The sequence below is a fragment of the Bufo gargarizans genome, chromosome 2, assembly GCF_014858855.1.
Source record: "Bufo gargarizans isolate SCDJY-AF-19 chromosome 2, ASM1485885v1, whole genome shotgun sequence".
Lineage (NCBI taxonomy): Eukaryota > Metazoa > Chordata > Amphibia > Anura > Bufonidae > Bufo > Bufo gargarizans.
In genome coordinates, this window is record NC_058081.1 from 511,891,588 (window position 1) to 511,915,529 (window position 23,942).

Sequence of the window (23,942 nt, forward strand, 5' to 3'; positions counted from 1 at the left end):
AAACGCTGGCCGCCGGGCAGGCCAGCACCTCCAAGGCATAAAAGGCTAGCTCTGGCCACGTGGACAATTTAGAGACCCAGAAGTTAAATGGGGCCGAACCATCAGTCAGTACGTGGAGGGGTGTGCACAAGTACTGTTCCACCATGTTAGTGAAATGTTGCTTCCTGCTAACACGTTGCGTATCAGGTGGTGGTGCAGTTAGCTGTGGCGTGTTGACAAAAGTTTTCCACATCTCTGCCATGCTAACCCTGCCCTCAGAGGAGCTGGCCGTGACACAGCTGCCTTGGCGACCTCTTGCTCCTCCTCTGCCTTGGCCTTGGGCTTCCACTTGTTCCCCTGTGACATTTGGGAATGCTCTCAGTAGCGCGTCTACCAACGTGCGCTTGTACTCGCGCATCTTCCTATCACGCTCCAGTGCAGGACGTAAGGTGGGCACATTGTCTTTGTAGCGTGGATCCAGCAGGGTGGCAACCCAGTAGTCCGCACACATTAAAATGTGGGCAACTCTGCTGTCGTTGCGCAGGCACTGCAGCATGTAGTCGCTCATGTGTGCCAGGCTGCCCAGGGGTAAGGACAAGCTGTCCTCTGTGGGAGGCGTATCGTCATCGTCCTGCCTTTCCCCCCAGCCACGCACCAGTGATGGGCCCGAGCTGCGTTGGGTGCCACCCCGCTGTGACCATGCTTCATCCTCATCCACCTCCTCCTCATCCTCGTCCTCCTCGTCCTCCAGTAGTGGGCCCTGGCTGGCCACATTTGTACCTGGCCTCTGCTGTTGCAAAAAGCCTCCCTCTGAGTCACTTCGAAGAGACTGGCCTGAAAGTGCTAAAAATGACCCCTCTTCCTCCTCCTTCTCCTCCTCCTCCTGGGCCACCTCCTCTTCCATCATCGCCCTAAGTGTTTTCTCAAGGAGACATAGAAGTGGTATTGTAACGCTGATAACGGCGTCATCGCCACTGGCCATGTTGGTGGAGTACTCGAAACAGCGCAACAGGGCACACAGGTCTCGCATGGAGGCCCAGTCATTGGTGGTGAAGTGGTGCTGTTCCGCAGTGCGACTGACCCGTGCGTGCTGCAGCTGAAACTCCACTATGGCCTGCTGCTGCTCGCACAGTCTGTCCAGCATGTGCAAGGTGGAGTTCCACCTGGTGGGCACGTCGCATATGAGGCGATGAGCGGGAAGGCCGAAGTTACGCTGTAGCGCAGACAGGCGAGCAGCGGCAGGATGTGAACGCCGGAAGCGCGAACAGACGGCCCGCACTTTATGCAGCAGCTCTGACATGTTGGGGTAGTTGTGAATGAACTTCTGCACCACCAAATTCAGCACATGCGCCAAGCAAGGGATGTGCGTCAAACCGGCTAGTCCCAGAGCTGCAACGAGATTTCGCCCATTATCGCACACCACCAGGCCGGGCTTGAGGCTCACCGGCAGCAACCACTCGTCGGTCTGTTGTTCTATACCCCGCCACAACTCCTGTGCGGTGTGGGGCCTGTCCCCCAAACATATGAGTTTCAGAATGGCCTGCTTACGTTTACCCCGGGCTGTGCTGAAGTTGGTGGTGAAGGTGTGTGGCTGACTGGATGAGCAGGTGGAAGAAGAGGAGGAGGAAGCCGAGAAGGAGGAGGTGGCAACAGGAGGCAAAGAATGTTGCCCTGCGATCCTTGGCGGCGGAAGGACGTGCGCCAAACAGCTCTCCGCCTGGGGCCCAGCTGCCACTACATTTACCCAGTGTGCAGTTAGGGAGATATAGCGTCCCTGGCCGTGCTTACTGGTCCACGTATCTGTGGTTAGGTGGACCTTGCTACAGATGGCGTTGCGCAGTGCACACTTGATTTTATCGGATACTTGGTTGTGCAGGGAAGGCACGGCTCTCTTGGAGAAGTAGTGGCGGCTGGGAACAACATACTGTGGGACAGCAAGCGACATGAGCTGTTTGAAGCTGTCTGTGTCCACCAGCCTAAATGACAGCATTTCATAGGCCAGTAGTTTAGAAATGCTGGCATTCAGGGCCAGGGATCGAGGGTGGCTAGGTGGGAATTTACGCTTTCTCTCAAATGTTTGGGAGATGGAGAGCTGAACGCTGCCGTGTGACATGGTTGAGACGCTTGGTGACGGAGGTGGTGGTGGTGTTGGTGGTACATTCCCTGTTTGCTGGGCGGCAGGTGCCAACGTTCCTCCAGAGGCGGAGGAAGAGGCCGAGGCGGCAGCAGCAGAAGAGGCCGAGGCGGCAGCAGCAGAAGAGGCCGAGGCGGCAGCAGCAGAAGAGGTAGCAGGGGGAGCCTGAGCGACTTCCTTGTTTTTAAGGTGTTTACTCCACTGCAGTTCATGCTTTGCATGCAGGTGCCTGGTCATGCAGGTTGTGCTAAGGTTCAGAACGTTAATGCCTCGCTTTAGGCTCTGATGGCACAGCGTGCAAACCACTCGGGTCTTGTCGTCAGCACATTGTTTGAAGAAGTGCCATGCCAGGGAACTCCTTGAAGCTGCCTTTGGGGTGCTCGGTCTCAGATGGCGGCAGTCAGTAGCAGGCGGAGTCTCTTGGCGGCGGGTGTTCTGCTTTTGCCCACTGCTCCCTCTTTTGCTAGTACAGCGGTAACGACAGATTTAGCGGGAAATAAATTTGAGGCCTAGTATTTTGGCGCTGGGTGACCGCTATGGATTTACTGACAGAATTAAACTTGGAAATGCACAGTAGCGTGTGTGTGAAGTTATTCTGAATGACCCTATGTGCACCTTGAATATAATATACCCTTTTAGGGATAGATTTAAAATAGCTCTGATACAGCAGAAACCACAAAATTATGAAATTGCTAAATTGGGAATTGTATTTCAACCCAGAACAAAAAATGTGCTTTGACGGACACTAAATAACTTGCCCAGCCAGAACAGTACAGCGGTAACGACAGATTTAGCGGGATATAAATTTGAGGCCTAGTATTTAGGCGCTGGGTGACCGTTATGAATTTACTGACAGAATTAAACTTGGAAATGCACAGTAGCGTGTGTGTGAAGTTATTCTGAATGACCCTATGTGCACCTTGAATATTATATACCCTTTTAGGGATAGATTTCAAATAGCTCTGATACAGCAGAAACCACTAAATTATGAAATTGCTAAATTGGGAATTGTATTTCAACCCAGAACAAAAAATGTGCTTTGACGGACACTAAATAACTTGCCCAGCCAGAACAGTACAGCAGTAACGACAGATTTAGCGGGATATAAATTTGAGGCCTAGTATTTAGGCGCTGGGTGACCGCTATGGATTTACTGACAGAATTAGACTGGGATATGGCCAAAAAATAACCACACTATTGCTGGTTAAATGCACTTGGTGTGACAGCTTGACCAACCACACTACTGAGGGTTAAATGCACTTGGTGACAGGCGCAGCTTGCCCCTGATGTAGTATATGGCCAAAAAATGAACAGACTATTGCTGGTTAAATGCACTTGGTGTGACAGCTTGACCAACCACACTACTGAGGGTTAAATGCACTTGGTGACGGGCGCAGCTTGCCCCTGATGTAGTATATGGCCAAAAAATAAACAGACTATTGCTGGTTAAATGCACTTGGTGTGACAGCTTCACCCTGATGTAGGCTTTAGCCAAAAAACAACCACACCATTGAGGGTTAAATGCACTTGGTGACAGGCGCAGCTTGCCCCTGATGTAGTATATTGCCAAAAAATGAACAGACTATTGCTGGTTAAATGCACTTGGTGTGACAGCTTGACCAACCACACTACTGAGGGTTAAATGCACAAGGTGACGGGCGCAGCTTGCCCCTGATGTAGTATATGGCCAAAAAATAAACAGACTATTGCTGGTTAAATGCACTTGGTGTGACAGCTTCACCCTGATGTAGGATTTAGCCAAAAAACAACCACACCATTGAGGGTTAAATGAACTTGGTGACAGGCGCAGCTTGCCCCTGATGTAGTATATGGCCAAAAAATAAACAGACTATTGCTGGTTAAATGCACTTGGTGTGACAGCTTCACCCTGATGTAGGCTTTAGCCAAAAAACAACCACACCATTGAGGGTTAAATGCACTTGGTCGCAGCTTGTGCTGGCGCACCACAAGACATAAATTGGCCGCCGATCACCCCAGAAAAAAGTGACTGACAAACGGTCTGGGCAGCCTAAAAACAGTGAGCATTTGAATTTCAGCAGCTCAATGATGCACAGCTGCAGATCGATCGATTAATCAAGTCCTTTGGAGGAGTTAATCTGCCTAATCTCGCCCTACTGTCGCAGCCGCAACCTCTCCCTACGCTAATCAGAGCAGAGTGATGGGCGGCGCTATGTGACTCCAGCTTAAATAGAGGCTGGGTCACATGGTGCTCTGGCCAATCACAGCCATGCCAATAGTAGGCATGGCTGTGACGGCCTCTTGGGGCAAGTAGTATGACGCTTGTTGATTGGCTGCTTTGCAGCATTTCAAAAAGCGCCAAGAAAGCGTCACAAAAGAGCCAAGAAAGCGACGAACACCGAACCCGAACCCGGACTTTTGCGAAAATGTCCGGGTTCGGGTCCGTGTCACGGACACCCCAAAATTCGGTACGAACCCGAACTATACAGTTCGAGTTCGCTCATTCCTAATTGTAACCTTAAGCAAGTGCCAATACTGGAGGAAGGAATTCATACCAAGGATTTAAGCCAGCGAATAGGCATCTGGGCCTTGGGATCCAGCCAGCTAGAATTGCTGTGGGGATAGAGCAGCATAGCACTGCCAAGCATTAACTATATACCCTCCAAGTATCTTGCGAGATTGAAACCTGCTGTGATATAAACCTGCTGTGCATTTGGGACTGTAAAGGACTGTATTACCATCTTGATGTACAAAGTTGGACTGTTATAAGTAAAGCAATGTTTGGTTCACCATATCATCCGTGTACCTCACTTATTGCTACTGAAAACCGGTGTGCCACCGTTACAGGCACTGGCGTCACGAACCTTAAAGGGACCTTGCCTCAGGCACTCTAAACACCTGCAACAACCAGGGCACCTCACCCAACATCAGGCCAGGTCTCTACACCCAGAGTGTGCCCCAGAGGAATTAGTGTCTGCCTCTCATTCACTGCTACATGCCTGCCCAGGGTCCTCCAAAAAGTGGCGTCACGAACAGGATACGATCATTCCTGCGCCATTGCGGATACAAAAACTGTGTGCTATTAATTGCCTTAAAGTGACAAGCCCTAATTGTTTTATTGAAAATTGCTAGGCCAAAGTGAACTGTGATAATTTCAGTGTGAAGATTATATTGTATGGACTGTTTGCTGCTGATTTAAGCCACCGCTTGCTGTCAGTGAATAGACAGCGATTTTGCTCAAAGATGGCCGCTTAGCTTGTCTGGATTTGTTTGCTGCGTCATCTTCATACTGAATTGGCGGTAAAAATTGGCGCCTTCTGCTGAAAAGTGCGGGAAAGGCTAGATGTCGGCGCCACCGCCCTGTCTGGAAATTTACATGTCTGCAGAAATGGACTCCGCCTCCCCTATACTGGAGTACCTGGGGGGCGGCCTCCCAGTGCAATGGGAGGATCTGTCTGCAATTGTTGGCGCCACCCTGTCGCTCTCCAGAGAAGGATCGAGCATGTTGAAGAGTGAAGACTGCTCTGTTGGGATGTCTGCGCCTGATCTGCTAAAAATGAACTGTACTGGTGTAGAGCAAGAGGACGCTCCACCCGCCTACTCTCCGGGACCGGAGAGACCCATCTGCCCGCCACCGAGGACGCAACCGGAGACCTATTATGGCTCCTGGAGAGACTTTTTCCAGCCCTCATTCAAGTGGTCAGCGTTGATGGCAGAGATCCGGGAGGCCGCAATAAAGAAAACTACCAAGACCAAAATCTACTATGAAGAACTGGCAAAGACCGTTCATGAGTGCCACACTGACACCCAACCCCGCCTGGAGAGGAGAATGGGGTTGGTTGTGGCCTTTGACAAGGACCGAGGCTTCGGTTTCATAAAAGACTATATTACCGGCAGAGACTTGTACGTGAATCGGAGGTCCGTCAAGCGGAGTTACCTCCCAGAGCATCTGCATAACCTCCGCGAGGGAGAGGAAGTGGAGTTCACCCCTGCCGAGGGCCTGCGAGGCCCCTACGCCACTGCCGTGTCCCGTCCTAAAAAGAAAACAGAGGACTGGGACCTTGATGAGGACCACCCTGGCCGTGAGCGCGAACCTGTGCACTCTCCAGAACCGGCCCATCATGCCTTCCAAGAACGGGGCTCCTTCATTGGCCCGAACGTCTTTTGGCAACCTACAGTGGTGGAGAAGAGGGTAAGCCCATGGCCCTCACCTGAGCTGCCTCGCAGGGACAAGACTGTCCGTGAACTGGAAGATGCCGAAAGATTCCGTGCTGCCCTGGACAACATCAGAAGAGGAAAAAAAGCGGACGCCTCACCAGAACCTGCAGCGGCTGCGCAGGTTGCGCCAACTCCTGTACAAGTGCCGGCGATGACAGCGGAGGACAGCGATCCCGACTCCTAAAGCCTGGACGACCAGATCGTGCGGCTGGAGAAGAAACTGCGTGAGCTGCGCCAGATTGCCTCCACCAGGATCCATACTCCACCCGACCTGAAAGAAAGTGGACTTAAGGACTCGGACGTCTCCAGGTCTGAGGTGAGAGTACCTGTCCCTTCCAGCCGGCCCTCTTTAGTGTCAGCACCTGCGGTGAGGTCTTCCTATGCTGTGCACCGGCGCACAGAGCCAGTCGTCCAGGAACCCACCGGACCGCTTGCAGCAGCGGTACCCAGGCCAGTGCAGCAACCTCCAATTGCCATGCCTGCACCGGTGCGGTCAGCAACCCTGATTACCCCTAGGCCTATGGGGCCAATACCTATTAGGGGTCCATTCATGCTGCAGTTGCCCCCCAATACTGTGTTGTGGGCACATCCGCCTGTTGATCCTCAGTACAGGCCCAGTCTACAAATGGAGCCAGGGAGCACCACTGAGATGCCTGGTGGATTTGACTTGCCCCTGTGAATTGGCCTGCTAGGCCATTGATTTGATTTATTTTGCCAAGGGACCCTAAATAAAGTGGATTAACCCTTTCAGGACAGGAGTCCTTCGTTGTTTTGGCCCTCTGTTGCTGCTGCCAGTTACCCACGGCTCAGTGGTAATGGTCGGCCACTGAAATACCAATTGCAGCAAGGCCATCTTGTTTACAGGAGCTCCTGCCTGCTTTCTCAGAGTGAAGAAAAATCCCAGTTGTGCCTATTTTGTGTATGTTTGCACCTTTAACCCTTTCACCCCCTTTTCAGGTTGACTAAGGGTATTACAGCACTTATTTTTATATATGCCATTTGAATAATGTGGACTATTTTTATGTGCTGTCATTTTATTATGCAACTTAAATTCCAAGGATTGCGCCCAGGGATAGACTCTAATGTACATGAGCCTCTGAGATATTGCTACTTTTAAGGAAAATGTGCCCAGAGATGGACTCCACTGTATGCGAGCCTCTGTGATCTTGTACCTTTGTCACTGCTTGATGTGAAATACTGGCTGCAGATAAGAAAAGGAACCTGGGTACGGACTCATGTTTGTTCTGTGAGCCTCCAAGAACTTTTAAACTGTTTTACATTTTTCTTCTACTGTTCTATTATGGACAATTTGATTAATATGGACTATCCTGGTATTTATTGTTACGCTGCGCCAGGTCAGCGCCCCTGTTCCCTTATGTTATCCTGAGAGAAGAGAATGACGCCCCTTTTTACCGAACTTGCTCCTTAGCCAGTGGAACTGCCTGATATATATACATATAATGTATTTCGCAAATGTAGATGTATTTTCCTGCTTTGCATTATTTTTTCTGTTACAGGTGCAGTATCCAGCTGGGCAGGACCCTCCATGTTGCGCCGAGGACGGGAAACGTTATAGCGTGGGTGTATGTAGTGTCCCACTAGGTAGGAGTGGGCACTACACAAGGGTCAATTGGGTAGCGTGTACTTCTACTCACAAGGGACAGTGATATTGTATTGATCTATGCATTTAATGTAATTTACTGTGTGTTTTACATGCAATGGTTTTCCCTGTTATATGCTTTGCAGGCCTAGTGGGGTGTAATTTAGCCTCCCAGACACTAGAGGGAGATAGGGAGCCCCTAGTATAAATGTCCAGGCCCAGACAGGGAGTGGTTAGGTCATAGTCAGGAGTCTGTGGAGACAGAAGTGAGAAGGCACCAGCCCAAGATATGCTGAGGGCCTCCTCCTGACATGCAGCTGGATAGTCCTGGTTTCTAGCTGCACCAGGAGGCTAGATGGAGTACAGCCTGCTTGGAGACCGTAGTGTATTCCAGGGGACTAGAGGAGTTACCTCGTCAGCCTGAAGCTCCTGAGACTAAGGATAGCACCTCCTGGGAGCAACCTGCAGTCACCTGTCAGCGGAAGCAGAGAGACAGCTAGGAAACAAAGGTATTGTAACCTTAAGCAAGTGCCAATACTGGAGGAAGGAATTCATACCAAGGATTTAAGCCAGCGAATAGGCATCTGGGCCTTGGGATCCAGCCAGATAGAATTGCTGTGGGGATAGAGCAGCATAGCACTGCCAAGCATTAACTATATACCCTCCAAGTATCTTGCGAGATTGAAACCTGCTGTGATATAAACCTGCTGTGCATTTGGGACTGTAAAGGACTGTATTACCATCTTGATGTACAAAGTTGGACTGTTATAAGTAAAGCAACGTTTGGTTCACCATATCATCCGTGTACCTCACTTATTGCTACTGAAAACCGGTGTGCCACCGTTACAGGCACTGGCGTCACGAACCTTAAAGGGACCTTGCCTCAGGCACTCTAAACACCTGCAACAACCAGGGCACCTCACCCAACATCAGGCCAGGTCTCTACACCCAGAGTGTGCCCCATAGGAATTAGTGTCTGCCTCTCATTCACTGCTACATGCCTGCCCAGGGTCCTCCAAAAAGTGAGTAACCCTCGATTGCCCATACCGTGTCGCTATACCCTGCAGGTCAGGCGTGCTGCATAGCTCCTCCCACTATCTAGTTACATAGACACTGCCCTATCACGGCCCATAATAACACACAGCTAGTTTATAGCTCCTCCTACTATCTAGTTACATAGACACTGCCCTATCACTGCCCATAATAACACCCAGCAAGTTTATAGCTCCCCCCACCATCTAGTTACATAGACACTGCCCTATCACTGCCCATAATAACACCCAGCTAGTTTATAGCTCCTCCCACCAGCTAGTTACATAGACACTGCCCTATCACTGCCCATAATAACACCCAGCTAGTTTATAGCTCCTCCCACCATCTAGTTACATAGACACTGCCCTATCACTGCCCATAATAACACCCAGCAAGTTTATAGCTCCTCCCACCAGCTAGTTACATAGACACTGCCCATAACACCCAACTAGTTTATAGCACCTCCCACTATCTAGTTACATAGACACTGCCCATAATAACACCCAGCTAGTTTATAGCTCCTCCCACTAGCTAGTTACAAAGACACTGCCCTATCACTGCCCATAATAACACCCAGCTGGTTTATAGCTCCTCCCACCATCTAGTTACATAGACACTTCCCTATCACTGCCTATAATAACACAAAACTAGTTTATAGCTCCTCCCACCAGCTAGTTACATAGACACTCCCCTATCACTCCACCTAACACCCAGCTAGTTTATAGCTCCTCCCACCATCTAGTTACATAGACACTGCCCTATCACTGCCCATAATAACACCCAGCTAGTTTGTAGCTCCTCCCACCATCTAGTTACATAGACACTGCCCTATCACTGCCCATAATAACACCCAGCTAGTTTATAGCTCCTCCCACCAGCTAGTTACATAGACACTGCCCTATCACTGCCCATAATAACATCCAGCTGGTTTATAGCTCCTCCCACCAGCTAGTTACATAGACACTGCCCTATCACTGCCCATAATAACACCCAGCTGGTGTATAGCTCCTCCCACCAGCTAGTTACATAGACACTGCCCTATCACTGCCCATAATAACATCCAGCTAGTTTATAGCTCCTCCCACCATCTAGTTACATAGACACTGCCCTATCACTGCCCATAATAACACCCAGCTGGTTTATAGCTCCTCCCACCAGCTAGTTACATAGACACTGCCCTTTCACTGCCCATAATAACACCCAGCTGGTTTGTAGCTCCTCCCACCATCTAGTTACATAGACACTGCCCTATCACTGCCCATAATAACACCCAGCTGGTTTATAGCTCCTCCCACCATCTAGTTACATAGACACTGCCCTATCACTGCCCATAATAACACCCAGCTGGTTTATAGCTCCTCCCACCCAGCTAATAAATAACAAAGGACTGTATGGACACGGTCATTTACCCAAAGCCAAAAATGGAAGAAAGAAGCAATAAAGTAAAAGAAACGTTACAGAAGGGTCGTCCTGCTGTTTAGGGAGCAGAAAGCAGAAAGCGGCAGGGGAATGGTGAAGCATTGTAACTGGAATGGCAGGGGATCAATAAGCAATAACAGTAGGTACATTAATCACAGACTATTACTGTATAATTTTATAATTAATTTAAAGGGGTTATCAAAGAGTATAAAATTCCTACCATATGCCCGGGCCCCCCTACACTGAATATACTTATCCCGCTCCCCGTGCCGCTCCTGGTCCCCGCACCGCCGCTGCTGCTTCTCCCGTGTGCTGATGAAAACATCCGGTGTCGGGGGGGAAGCAGCCAATGGCAGGCGGGGATGGGCGGGGACGAGCCTCCTCAGCATTACCCGCGATGCTACGGAGGCTCGTCCCCGCCTGCCATTGGCTGCTCCCCCCGACACCGGATGTTTTCATCTGCACACGGGGAGAAGCAGCCGCGGCGGTGCGGGGACTAGGAGCGGCGCAGGGAGCGGGGTAAGTATATTCAGTGTGGGGGCCCGGGCATATGGGGGGAATTGTATACTCTCGGATAACCCCTTTACCTGCAGACGTAGGCTGCATTTGTTGCATACAACAACAGGCAGCCATGATGACATCACAAAGCACATGACATCACAACAGGTGCAGAACATCCAAAGTTCTAAACCAGAACCATTTTGTGTCAGTTGAGCTTGACAGCTGGAAGAGGACATGTCCAGGTATGTAGTTCTTCACAAATCATGTTTCTGGATGGTGTGCCGTGAAGTTCAGAACTGCGCCATTAAGGGTATCTCTACACAGAGATTTTGGCTGTTAAATTGGAGAAGTGACCTGGGACTTGTCCTTTATAGCTGCCAGGAATCCCAGTGTAGAATCCTGTCTTTTTCTTTAGTTCATAGAGCAGTAGGTAAGAAGTATAAAGGAACGGTCCCTTTAAATATGTGTCATGACATTTCTGGTGACTATATTAGTGCAGTCCTAGGCAGATTTTCCTGTTACTTTTACAAATCTGTGACGATGACCATGTACGATACATGCTGGTTTTATGGCGCAGATCTCCGCTGCATCATTATAATCCTGTAACTATATTACAGGGTCTTGTTTTTGATCTTTTTAGACGCTCAGGGGGCCATACACGTTAGATTAATGTTAGACAAACCTGCTGATTTTGAGGGATAGACCATCTATTTAAAGGAGTTGTCTCAAATAGCATTTATGATCTAGAGAAAGTTAATACAAGGCACTTACTAATGTATTGTGATTGTCCATATTATCTCCTTTGCTGGCTGGATTCATTTTTCCATCACATTATACACGGCTCGTTTCCATGGTTACGACAATATTTGCACACTATAGAGAAAAGCAACGGCCTCTCTGGTGGCCAGGACCATAGGAGCGCACATAGGCTAGTGCTTTTTCCTATATTATGCAAAAAAGACCACCACTGATGGATTGCAGCGGTGGTTGTAACCACGGAAATGAGATGTGTATAATGTGATGGAAAAATGAATCCAGCCAGCAAAGGAGGCAATATGGATAATAACAATACATTAGTGCCTTGTATTAACTTTCTCAACATAATAAATATTATTTACTGAAGTGAAACAACTCCTTCAATGTGTATGGATGTCCTCATATGTATGGGCAAGTCAGGAGGAATAGCTATAAGCCGTACAATATCACAAGACACATGACATCATAGATACCACATGGCAACCAGGGCACATGACATCATAGGCACCAAGTGACATCACAATGGGTGTAGAATGCACAAGGTTCTAAACCAGAATCATCTCGGTTCATTTCAGCTTGAAGACGACACATCCAACATCCAGTGTGAAGCATTTGAAGAAAACAAGCCCCAGGAATGTAGCTCTTCACTCAGGTCTGTAAGATTGTCCAGGCATCCTCAAACTGCGGCCCTCCAGCTGTTGCAAAACTACAACTCCCAGCATGTCTGAACAGCCTACAGCAGGGCATTGTGGGAGTTGTAGTTTTACGACAGCTGGAGGGCCGCAGGTTGAGGATGCCTGTAAGCTCTGAGGAGCAGGATGTCTATTGTTGTAAGAGACTGTAAGATCCGAGGAGCAGGACATGTGTTGTATATTAGATTGTAAGCTCTGAGGAGCAGACCTTGTATTGCATATTAGACTGTAAGCTCTTAGGATCAGGGCATGTACTGTATATTAGATTGTAAGCTCTTAGGATCAGGGCATGTACTGTATATAAGATTGTAAGCTCTGAGGAGCAGGGTTTCTATTGTTCTATTAGAATGTAAGATCCGAGGAGCAGGACATGCATTGTATATTAGACTGTAAGCTCTTAGGAGCAGAGCTTGTATTGCATATTAGATTGTAAGCTCTTAGAATCAGGGCATGTACTGTATATTAGATTGTAAGCTCTTAGGAGCAGGTTGTCTCTTTCCTTCCAGGGTCAGCTCTCCGGAGCTTTATATTACATACATATATACAGCAATATGCAGCAGGACAGATCTAATCCAGGGAATTATCCGATCGCCACATCTGGGGTCAGGAAGGAATTTTTTTCCCCCCTGAGGTAGAAATCTCCGGGGGGTTTGTTCGCCTTCCTCTGGATCTTTGGATCCGGTGGCTCTCATCTCAGGACAGTGTTGGACTGGTCCGAATGACTGCAGCAAGTTCTGTGGTCTCCACCGGTCCTGGCCTGAGAGTCACTGTGATCCCTGTTTATTTTATTAAAGGGCCAGTAATATTTTATTACAATGTTGCTTATTGCTATTCCAATAAATAAAATAAAATCAAAAATTGCTATTTTGTGGTGTTTGTTTTTGTCTGGATTCTTCATATAGTGACTATAAAGAGAGTGATTATTGCTTCTCAATATTCTAAAACTACACATAGCTGTTGATCCAACATATAATAAAGTACATCGTTTTCTAAACACTTGGCGGCAGCTGCAGGACCAGGTACTATAGGGAGCTCCATTATAATAAAGTGTATCTTCTCCTCAACACATGGCGGCACATACTGCAGAACTGGGGACTATAGGGAACTCCATGATAATAAACTGTATAAACACATGGTGGCAGCTCCTGCAGGACCAGGAACTATAGAAGAATCTATTTTACTAAAGTGTCTCCTAAACACATGGCGGCAGCTGCTGTAGGACCAGGAACTATAGAAGACTCTATTATAATAAAGTGTATTATCTCCTAAACACATGGTGGCAGCTGCTGGTCCAAAATGGAAGTGCTTCATTAGTATTCGCCGGCTAGCGGGGCTCAAGGGGCCCCCCAGGAGCAACTGTGCCTGGGGCAGCTGGCGGGTGTTAAAGACAGCACTAGTGTTAAAGGGGAATCAGCTGGGGGGGGGGGCACACGGGGGTGCTGTAGCGACGCCACTGGGAACTATAGGGAACTCCATCAAAATAAAGTGTATCATCTCGTAAACACATGGTTGCTGTTGCTGCAGAACTGAGAACTATAGGAGAGTCCATTATAATAAAGTGTATCTTCCTCTAAACACATGGCAGCAGCTGCTGCAGAACTGGGGACTATAGGGGACTCCATTATAATAAACAGTATAAACATATGGCAACAGTTGCTCCAGAACTGGGACTATAAGAGACTCCATTATAATAAAGTATATCATCTCCTAAACACATGGTGGCAGCTGCTGCAGGATCGGGAATATAGGGGGCTCCATGATGATAAAGTACATTGTCTCCTAAACACATGGTGGCAGCTCCTGCAGGACCAGGAACTGAAGAAGACTCCATTATAATAAAGTGTATCTTCCCCTAAACACATGGCAGCAGCTGCTGCAGAACTGGGGACTATAGGGGACTCCATGATAATAAACTGTATAAACACATGGCGGCAGCTGCTGAAGAACTGGGAACTATAGGGGACTCCATGATAATAAACTGTATAATAAACACATGGCAGCAGTTCCTGCAGGACCGGAACTATAAGAGACTCCATTATAATAAAGTGTATCATCTCCTAAACACATGGTGGCAGCTGCAGCAGGATCGAGGATTATAGGGGCTCCATGATAATAAAGTACATTGTCTCCTAAACACATGGAGGCAGCTGCTGCAGGACCAGGAACTACAGGCCTGTTCATCCTGTCAGCAGCCTCTCCAGACCTTTCCAAGATGCACATGCATTTCCTTTTGCTCCCAGCCTATCGCAAGCTTTCCTAGGGAATTTAAAGAGGACCTTTCATCGGTCCAAACATTGTAAGATATCAGGCTGTGTAGAGCGGCGCCCTTGGATCTCACTGCACTTACTATTATTCCGGGGAGCTGCTCCGTTCTCCTACTATGTCCCCCGGTCTTTTCGCTGACTTGGTTATAGTAGGAGGAGACTGCCCTTGTTTTCCGGGGCGTCTCCTTCTCCCAATCGCAGCGCAGTGATCACAGCCTGGGAGGTTTTTTTCTCCCAGGCTGTGAGCTCTGCACTGCAATTGGACAGCGCTACAGCCTGGGAGAAGTAGACGCCCAGGGAGAAACAGGGCAGACTCCTCCCAGTATAACCAAGTCAGCAAAAATACCGGGGGACATAGCGGGAGAACGGAGCAGCGCCCCGGAATAATAGTAAGTGCAGTGAGATCCCAGGGCGCCGCTCTACACAGTCTGATAGTTATCTTACAATGTTTGGACCGATGAACCATGCTCCCACTGGGCGAGATGTCTGAGCAATAGGTTCTAGTAAGTTTCCTGCAAAGTAGCGCCATTATCTTGTTTGCCTGTGCAGCCAGTCACGTGAGGTTCACGGTGGACCGATGAGGGGTCAAATGGTAAAATACACAGTTCATCAGTTTACTCGCGGTTAGCAGATAGCCTCCCTGGGCTGGCAGCACAGTGTTGAGGTGGACAGCATGAAATCCTCCGGGGCACGCTCTGTGGTAGGAAGCATCAGCCAAGATGGTGGTTGAGGTGCCCTTGATGTTAGGCTACTTTCACACTAGCGTTTCACGGATCCGTTTGAAGGGCATTTCAAACGGATCCGTCAATAAACTGACTAAACGGAGCCAAACGGAAGCCATTCAGACGGATCTGTTTGTACGGATCCGTCTGTATTACGGATCCGTTTGCCACGTTGGTTTCCGTTTTGTCATCCGTTTAGCGGATCCGTTTTGGAAGGAAAAGCATCTCTAGGTTCCATCTTCATGTATTGAGATCTATAGGGTTGTAATACTCCTATATTTCTCCAGGGCTATCTTGTAGAAGTTCCAAAGCTGGTCCAACTTTGATAATGGACCACACCTTTCGGACTCTTGTACACGACTACATGCACTTAATGTATAGTGTTCGTTAGAGGGCCATATGTCCCTGATCGTCATTGATCGTGTGTACAGGAGTACAGAGCATCATGATGCTGACCATGTTGTGCTGCAAACTGGGCTATTGTCCCGCACTCATATGATCTATTAGTGCAAGACTATATCCCCGCGGGCAGCTCATGTGCACGATGTGCACGATCAATGCCACTACGGGACATAGTGTCTCTTGTGGCATACAGGCGTGTGCAAGAGGCCTTAAAGGGGTTTTCTCATCTCATACAATGGGGGCATACCACTTTAAGATATACCTACATTGTCTTATAGGTGCGGGTTCCACGGCTGGTACCCTCACATATATTGAGAACGAAGCCAAGAAAGTAGATGAGGTCGAACTGTGCTGCCGCCCTCCATTCATTTCTATGGGAGAGGCGGGGATTAGCGCTTGGTGGTGGACATACCATGGGAAATGTGTCCTACAGCAACAGTGCTCCGGGCTCCGTTCTCAATATAGGTGCGGGTCCTACCAATGTTACCCACACCTATCAGACAATGGGGGCATATTCAAGTGAAATCCCCCCATTGTCTATGTGAATACCCCTTTAAAAACTGTATGTCCCTTGCGTGTCCCTTGTGGTAATCACACTTGTTATATTAGCGTCATCGGGAAATCATTAAACGTTAAAATCGCAATGTATTAATGATTTTCCCATGACCCGTTCTCTAGCATGATCTTAAACTCATGAAACTGCTCGGGCGTCATTGAGTCCATCAAACCGATCATGCTTAGCCCATAATGGCAGTTTGGTCTGCGTTGATACGCTGACTCCACCCCCTCCCAGCGGCAAATCAAGTCAGCACCAAACTCCATCTGATGTTGGGCAAAACCTTCTAGAGCACGGGTGTCAAACACAAGGCCCGCGGGCCAAATCCAGCCCGCCAGACCTCGTCATGTGGCCCGCGTAGCCGCCGCCGGCCGCCAGCCTTCACCTTTTATTATCACTTCCTGCAAGCGGCCCCTGCAGGAAGTGATAATAAATCGCATAAGGAGCGCTGTGTATTACCGGTACTTACAACTACAAGCGCTCACCGAGAGGAGGGAGAAGGCAGGCTGGGAGGATGGGCGCTGGCAGTGTGAGTCATACGTCACGCGCCTGCGCCGCCCACTTTATGAATGAAGCAGGCGGCGTGGGCGCATGACGTATGACTCACGCTGCCAGCGCCTGTCCTCCCGGCCTGCCTCCTGCCTCCTCCCTCCTCTCGGCGAGCGCTTGTAGTTGTAAGTACCGGTAATACACAGCGCTCCTTATGCGATTATATAAATACGGTAACCATTAACTATTAGAGATACGATTATACAGTGAGCGGGGCCCGTGTAGTAGAATAGTCACTGCACGGGCCCCGCTGTCATTATAAAAGCAGATGCCGGCCCCTAGCCCGTGTATTTAGGGTCATTCACTACAGGGACACTTATGGAGGGGATCTGTGGATGACACATAGCATAAGATGCTATATATGTGTCACCCACAGATCCCCCCCATAACTGTCACCCACAGATCCCCCCCATAACTGTCACCCACAGATCCCCCATAAGTGTCACCCACAGATCCCCCATAAGATGCTATATATGTGTCACCCACAGATCCCCCCCATAACTGTCACCCACAGATCCCCCCCATAACTGTCACCCACAGATCCCCCATAAGTGTCACCCACAGATCCCCCATAAGTGTCACCCACAGATCCCCCATAAGTGTCACCCACAGATCCCCCATAAGTGTCACCCACAGATCCCCCATAAGTGTCACCCACAGATCCCCCATACGTGTCACCCACAGATCCCCCATAAGTGTCACCCACAGATCCCCCATAAGTCCGATACAACCAGCCCTTTGAGGGTGACCAAACTGCTGATGCGGCCCCCGATGAATTTGAGTTTGACACCCCTGTTCTAGAGCGTCGGAAACGACCTCTACAAGGCTCGACTTGGCCTACCGGATCTCTGCCCGCTCACCAGCGCTCTCAAATTTTGACAGAAACCTAAGAGCCTCTGTTGAGCGGAGGGACCCGGTAGGGGACCCGGATTATCCTGAGCCGATACATGAGGGACAGGAGGGCTGGCGCTGGCGATCTGTTCTGGTTCCGCCTCAGGAGGTTGGTCAGGCTCCCGAGTGCTGCTGGCACTTCTGTAGAAAAAAAAAAGGAAAGTTAGGAATTGTTCTTTAAATAAAACATCCATGTTCTATGCTATGTCTACCGTATACCATAGGGGGCTGGCCAAAACAGGGGAGCCAAACGCTACCCTGTCTCAAACAGCCCCTTACAGTCAGACGGAGAGAACAGTTGTCCATCTGACTGTGGGGGGCTGGCCAAAACAAGGGAGCCAAACGCTACCCTGTCTCAGACAGCCTCTTACAGTCAGACGAAGAGAAAAGTTGTCCATCTGACTGTGGGGGGCTGGCCAAAACAGGGGAGCCAAACGCTCCGCTGTCTCAGACAACCCCTTTACACTCAGACGGAGAGAACAGTTGTCCATCTGACTGTGGGGGGCTGGCCAAAACAGGGGAGCCAAACGCTACCCTGTCTCAGACATCCCCTTTACAATTTATTTTTTAAACAGTTGTTATAAATATTTACCTTTTTGGTGCCATTGCCTTTCGTAGGAACCCCAGGGCCGCCGTATGGATGTAGATGGCCCCTGAGGTTCCTCCGGAGCCACTCGGGGCCTGAACCTCCTTGTTGTAATCCCTCCTGAAGCGGTCCCGGATAGATCGCCAACGCGTTATAACCAGTTTGACTATCGAAAAAAATAAAATAAAATAAATCAGCATGATGAAAGGAAAAGAACAATATTTTAATGTTTTAAAATACATATTGTTTTACTTACCATATTTCTCCTGAGCCGCCGCATCTAGATCCCCCCAGGTCTCAAAAACTTCAGCAGAGATATCCCTCTAGAGCCGCTGGGTACGGCGATGATCGGCGTGGTGGCGGTCGGAGTGGTCCCATAATGCTGGACGCGCCTCCACCAATTGGATGAGGAGCAGGTTATCTATGCTCGGAACCCCGAACTCCTCATCTTCCCTGGTGGAGCCTAGGGAACCCTGAAAAAAAGGAAATACAAAATTTAATGTAAATCCTAATACAAAATGCTAATTAAAACTACTAAATTCAATACTTACACGTCTACGACGGCCACACTCATTCCCGCGGACTCTGGAGGCGACTGGGGGATCCTCGCTGGCGGCTCTAGGTGCAGATTGCTAATACAAGTAAAACATTTTTAGAAGACTGCACTTAAATAAAAAAAAATTTTTACGAAATCTATATATGTATATATATATACTTACTTCTTGACAGCCCCGGTCCGGGCTTGGTCCACCTCCCCTGGACGCTGGCGATTCCAGCACTGGAGCTCCGGCAGGTGAGCTGGGCATAGCTGGAGAGCCCTCAGCTGATGATGAAGACGAAATCTATAATAAGAGCACATACTGATTAATGCAACGAATCAAACAGTAAAAACTCCAAGTGTTGATTTTATACTTACCGGCCACTGGATACGGCAGCGCCTTCTGGGTGGGTTACTCCAGTCTATGGCGGATGTCTTCTTTGATGACATCTGTACGCAACAGAATACCAGACAAAATGCAGATAACGTTAAAGGAACTTGTAGAGCACTATTTCCTCATATATCAACATTTTTTATTTTTGTAATACTTTTTAAAATATAGATATGGGCTTCCCCACCGCAGATGTCTCTTTCAATTTTGAATTTAATTTTTTTGGAACGACCCTAATAATAAAATTATTAAAAAAATGTATCCGACAGGAGCCATAATCCCCCCAAGTGACATAAACAACCCGAGAGACAGCAGCCCCGCATAGTGCCAGCAGCCCCCCACAATGACATCAGGCCCCCAGTTCCAAACAACTTTCCCACAGTGCCCTCAGCCCCCCCAATGCCAGCAGCCCCCACAGTTCCAGCCACAAACACCCCCGCAGTGCCAGCAGCAAACAAAGTTCTAGCCACAAACACCCCCGCAGTGCCAGAAGCACCGCACAGTTCCAGCCACAAAAACCCTGCAGTGCCAGATGCACCGCACAGTTCCAGCCACAAACACCCCTGCAATGCCAGCAAACCGCACAGTTCCAGCCACAAACACCCCCGCAGTGCCAGCAGCAACCACAGTTCCAGCCACAAACACCCCTGCAATGCCAGCAAACCGCACAGTTCTAGCCACAAACACCCCCGCAGTGCCAGCAGCAACCACAGTTCCAGCCACAAACACCCCTGCAGTTCCAGAAGCACTGCACAGCTCCAGCCACAAACACCCCCGCAGTGCCAGAAGCACCGCATAGTTCCAGCCACAAACACCCCTGCAATGCCAGCAAACCGCACAGTTCCAGCCACAAACACCCCCGCAGTGCCAGCAGCAACCACAGTTCCAGCCACAAACACCCCTGCAATGCCAGCAAACCGCACAGCTCCAGCCACAAACACCCCCGCAGTGCCAGCAGCAACCACAGTTCCAGCCACAAACACCCCTGAAATGCCAGCAAACCGCACAGTTCTAGCCACAAACACCCCCGCAGTGCCAGCAGCAACCACAGTTCCAGCCACACACGCCCCCCCCAGTGCCAGAAGCCTCCCATAAAGGCAGCCCACACCACCAGTGCCAGCGGCTCCCACTGTTCCAGACACACACACCCTTTCCCAAGTGCCAGCAGCCCCCCCCACCCTAGAAATAGAGAGATAGATAGATAAATAGATGGATAGATAGTAAAAAAAGAAAGATAGACAAACAGACAAAACTTTATATACTTACCAGTCTCACCAAGTCGATGATCCAAAATGGCCGATGATGAGGGGGAGGGACAGGAAGTTACTGGGCATGCGCAGAAGCGTGAACGGTTTCTAACGGATCCGTGTCAAAGCGGAGCCAGGACAGACGGATCCGTCCCCATTGACTTCCATTGTAAGTCTGAACGGATCCGCACACCTCCGCACGGCCAGGCGGACACATCAAAACGCTGCAAGCTGCGTTCGGGTGTCCGCCTGCTGAGCGGAACAGAGGCTGAACGCTGCCAGACTGATGCATTCTGAGCGGATCCTTATCCACTCAGAATGCATTGGGGCCGTACGGATCCGTTCGGGGCCGATTGTGAGAGCCTTTGAACGGAACTCACAAGCGGAGCCCCGAACGCAAGTGTGAAATTAGCCTTAAGGGTGCTTAGGGTGCTTGTTGCGGCTGAGTCCCTTGATGGTTTTTGTCGTGACGCCAGTACCGTTAATGGTGGTACAACCATAGGTAGTAATAATGAGGTAGACAGTGGTAAGATGCAACTCACAACTTTTACTTTGGATGTCTTTCAGTTGCAGTAGTACAATTATGCAGTCTTTAGATGATACAGAGATAATTCTGCAAATCCACTGTTGTAGGCTTGTCAGGTTTTGTGATTTTGGAGCAATGGGTTACTTCAATGTCAGTGGAATCTTGGTGAGGTTGCCGGAGGCTAAGGTATCCTTCACCTAAAATATCCCAAGGTCCTTTCTGCCTGGGCTACGGCTTTTATCCTTTGGATGAAGTTAAATTTGTCCTTCTCTCTTGTCCCTCTTCTGGACTAAGACTTTTCTTTAGAGCTGACAAGCTGGATCTGCAACTTTTCACTCTCTGATCTTCACACACTGACTTGCGGTCTCAACTGAACTAATCATCCACTGAACTGTCTCACTAGGCCTGACCTGGATATATATAGGACCTGAACTTTGTCCCCATCTAGTGGTGGGATGTATAAATTACACCTAATAGGCCTGTTAACAGGGTTTTTGCAGTTACACAAATGCAAAGTTATATATTACGGTACAATGCAATTGTTAAGATGAAAAAGTACTTTTAAGCACTGCTCACACACACGTAGTGGGACGCTGCATACCCCCATGGTAAAATGTTAGTCGACCTCAACACATTCTTGACTCAATGTTGTATCATCCTGAAAGATAAAAAGGAGAAGCATGCATGCTACACATTCTTGTATTTCTTGTACCTATGAATAAAATGGGTTAGGCAAGCATATCTCAGGCAACAACGAAATGCATCAGATGGAGTAACACATTTTCTCTCTGAATACTGCTAATATACCGGCAACTAAAATAGTCCATAAAGATAAGGAAAACAAAATAAACATCTCAGGAGGCTCACAGGGTATGAGTCCGTTCCCTGGGCACCAATAAATATAAAAATGGAATAGCACGGAGGCTCAGGTACGTGAAAGTCTATCTCTGGGTGCGGACTTGAGCATTGCAAAACAGGCAAATAGTCCCTTAAAAAGTCCTTTAAGGTAAATATAATACAATAAGCAAGAATTAGTCCTTTTTCTGAATTAACATGGCTGGGATCTTAACTTCTTGGCTGCTGGAGCAGGAAATCTCCATAACGGACTGGTGGTTGTCCTCCAGTGTTGGGGTATTAGTTTTAGCAGGCACAAGAATGTTGAGCCATGGGGTTAAGAACCATTGCAAAGGATCAGAAGCTAGCAGTGTTTTTCCCAAGGACTGTATTGTTCCCTCTGGCTCAGTTGGTTTTTCCAGTTCTGGCTCAATGGGTTGAATTTCCTCTGGAACAGCTTCTTCTTGAGAAGTTTCTTCTGGGGTGTCCTCTTTAAGGCACAATTTCAGGCGATTTCTGTGTACTACACGGGATTTATACTCTTGGGTAATCTCATATGTGTCAGTTTCTGGATTCAAAGTAGCAGAAATGGTGTAAAGTTCTCTCTCCCATTTGCTATCAAGTTTACTGGATCTATGGTTATTTTTTAACCAGACACGATCACCAATTTTGAGTGGTTCTGCCTTGGCAGATTGGTTGTAGTCCTTCTGTTGTTTTTCTTGGGCATGTCCCATGCGTTGTTGAAAAATTTCCTGTGCGTCAATCAAACGACTTTGGTGTTCAGTCACCCAATCAGTCTTTGGTAGAGGGTTGATTGCATCAGGCACTTGTGCGCAGCTGCTGGTCCAAAATGGAAGTGCTACATTTGTATTCGCCGGCCAGCGGGGCTCAAGGGGCCCCCCAGGAGCAACTGGGCCTGGGGCAGCTGGCGGATGTTAAAGACAGCACTAGTGTTAAAGGGGAATCAGCTGGGAGGGGGGCACACTAGCACTACCAGCTAGTTTATAGCTCCTCCCACCAGCTAGTTACATAGACACTCCCCTATTACTGCCCCTAACACCCAGCTAGTTTATAGCTCCTCCCACCCACCTAGTTACAGGGACACTCCCCTATCACTGCCCAAAACACCCAGCTAATTTATAGCCCCTCCCACCCACTTAGTTACATAGACACTCCCCTATCACTGCCTCTAACACCCAGCTAGTTTATAGCTCCTCCCACCCACCTAGTTACAGAGACACTACCCTATCAATGCCTCAAACTACAAGCTAGTTTATAGCTCCTCCCACCAGCTAGTTACATAGACACTCCCTTATCACTGCCCCCAACACCCAGCTAGTTTATAGCTCCTCCCAGCAGCTAGTTACAGAGACACTCCCCGATCACTGCCCATAACACCCAGCTAGTTTATAGCTCCTCCCACTATCTAGTTACATAGACACTGCCCATAATAACACCCAGCTAGTTTATAGCTCCTCCCACCAGCTAGTTACATAGACACTGCCCTATCACTGCCCATAATAACACCCAGCTAGTTTATAGCTCCTCTCACCATCCAGTTACATAGACACTGCCCTATTACTGCCCATAATAACACCCAGCTGGTTTATAGCTCCTCCCACCAGCTAGTTACATGGACACTGCCCTATCACTGCCCATAATAACACCCAGTTGGTTTATAGCTCCTCCCACCAGCTAGTTACATAGACACTGCCCTATCACTGCCCATAATAACACCCAGCTGGTTTATAGCTCCTCCCACCAGCTAGTTACATAGACACTGCCCTATCACTGCCCATAATAACACCCAGCTGGTTTATAGCTCCTCCCACCAGCTAGTTACATAGACACTGCCCTATCACTGCCCATAATAACACCCAGCTAGTTTATAGCTGTAGTGTCCCACTAGGTAGGAGTGGGTACTACACAAGGGTCAATTGGGTAGCGTGTACTTCTTCTCACAAGGGACAGTGATATTGTATTGAGCTATGCATTTAATGTAATTTACTGTGTGTTTTGCATGGAATGGTTTTCCCTGTTATATGCTTTGTAGGCCTAGTGGGGTGTAATTTAGCCTCCCAGACACTAGAGGGAGATAGGGAGCCCCTAGTATAAATGTCCAGGCC